The sequence below is a fragment of the Micropterus dolomieu genome, linkage group LG14, assembly GCF_021292245.1.
Source record: "Micropterus dolomieu isolate WLL.071019.BEF.003 ecotype Adirondacks linkage group LG14, ASM2129224v1, whole genome shotgun sequence".
NCBI lineage: Eukaryota > Metazoa > Chordata > Actinopteri > Centrarchiformes > Centrarchidae > Micropterus > Micropterus dolomieu.
In genome coordinates, this window is record NC_060163.1 from 12,666,491 (window position 1) to 12,668,797 (window position 2,307).

At 34.3% G+C, this 2,307-nt stretch overlaps 1 protein-coding gene across 1 annotated transcript in view; it reads left to right on the forward strand.

Annotated features, from left to right (window-relative positions):
* Nucleotides 1-2,307, forward strand: part of ca15b (carbonic anhydrase XVb) — a 17,722-nt gene that overhangs the window by 10,758 nt on the left and 4,657 nt on the right. The gene's annotated exons all lie outside the window — the stretch shown is intronic.

Consider the following 2,307-nt stretch of genomic DNA (forward strand, 5'->3'; position numbering starts at 1 on the left):
CCAATGATAAGAGACTAGGAGGGGTTACCATAGGCCAATGATGGGAGTCTGTGAAAATAAAACGAGAACATTGTCTTCAAGAAATTGCCAAGAGGGCACTTGGATCCTTGAGCAGTATCTACCTACCAAAGAGGGGACCTCCATGCGGTTAATCTTTTTCAGCTAATGAGTGTTTGTATCTCTTAAAGACTTCTTGTTTCTTTCAAAAATGTAAATTTTAACATCAGTGTTAGTAATATTTAAACATTTCTCTGTGATACAAAAATATTCAGGGGCACTTTATTGAGAATTTACAGTTTTACCTGTTATTCAGAACTTGGATGCATGCACAAATATCAAGGATTGCAGTATTAGCAGCAAAAGGTACTTTATCCAGGGATCAATTATATAAAATGTCTTATTACATTAGTGCACTCATTTAAACTTTCTCTTAGTGGAATTCAGGTTTGTCTGTGGTGGTTGGTCATTTTTATGACCTTTGTGGAATGGTGAAGTAGGCCTTTTAAAAGGGCCTTCATCAACTTTTACTAAATCTTTGGAATAATTCTGTCCCCAAATATTGTGAAATGAAATTGACCAGTTATAGACAAGATTTCTATCAGTTTTGCAATGTACTTGTTTCTTCAATCTAAATTTTATAGGATTGCATTTTATTTATTGACTGCATTACAGAAACGTTCATTGTTGGCTGGCATGTAATGACACAGAGTTCCCTCTTAGTTCCTTCTTAGCTAGCATGGAGCGAAACTCCAGCATGGATGAATAAAAGAATGGGGTATTTCTATTAAGAGAATATTGTAATCTAAACTAAATATTTAATTTTTAGTTACACTTACAAAATAAGGACAATTCTTATGTAGCAAAAAACCCAAAACTACAAGTGTTAACAGCCTCCAAATAACTCTAAATGTAGTCTTTCAGTAACATATAGACTATGTCCCTCATTCTAAACTAAAGCCTTACTCATAACTAAGTCACTAGTCACGCTAACAGGCCTCCTCTTTCCCTTTCGTAAAAAAAGCTAGAATTATAAAAAAATATAGTTTACAACTTGATCAACTGGAAACTTCAAGAGCTAAAGTTTGATCCTTCTACTGAGAACCAGCTCCCTTTTGCTAATTAGGGTTTATTAGACTATTACAGAGGTCATGAAATCCAGAATCCTTCCCTTGGTGATGAAGTATTCAAATGCTAGTTAGCTACTTTGTTGACATAACAGGACAGTAGTTCTGTTGATGAAAATAAAACTTTTTTTTCACTTTTTGCCAGTTTGCCTTAGAATAAACCATTTTGTGGAAATGTCATCTGATTATTGGTTGTTCAGTGGGTAAAAAACAAACCCCTCCATATTTCTACCTGGATATCGTACATCATGGAGTTAGCCCCTGCAAATGGCTAAAAGGATAAAAGCAGGCAATGTTTACATAATAGATATGTATTTATGTATGTCCTTGATTGAATTCATGAATTTTGGACCCAACATGCTTGAAAGTTCAATATATCAAAGGTGCTAGGCTTTTCATCAAGAATATTTTTAGTTGTTTTGTTTTTTGTATCTTTTAATTTCTTTTGGTGTAATTTTTATGTTCGATATTTATAATCTAGACTGTTGCAGTGCATTCAGTTGTTTTCATTTCCCTTTTAGTGGTTTGATTTAGGAACCGGACCTTTAGTTGTGAACCCACCCTTGAGGATTATTGTAGAAATTTGTAAAGTGATGCATATGAAGAATCACAATTAATTAACACCACAAGGAAGTTTTTACCCTCTGTAAATATAATATTTGCTGCTTTGCACGTATCAAGTTCCAATAGACTGTATATTGGTGAACCAAAGATTTAAAAAAGTTAAATTAAAACACTTAACTACCACCTTCACTGAAATAGCATTCTTACAGAAGATAAAAGACTATTACTTATTATGTTTAAAGTTAAGCATTCATGAATGCAACATTTATTTATTAAAATACTCACCTTTACATCTCACACCACGCCACATAAGAGGGGAAAAGGGTTCACTTCATCTGGCACATTTTCCAAGGCTGGTACCGCTGAGGAGCCCTCCTCAAGTTGACCGTTGTGCTGACAACAGTATTGATTATGAAATTACATTTTCATTAGCAAATTACACTTCTAATTTGGTGAAGAACTTAGAGCTACTCTAGTGCACATGAACATTGAACTCAACATGGATGGCACCAAAATGCACACCAAAGACAGTGTGGACCAAACGGTATCTAGACAAATATTTAACACTTTCAGCAGTCTATTCAACTATCTTAAGTCTTGCAGGTTGCAATCCAACAAG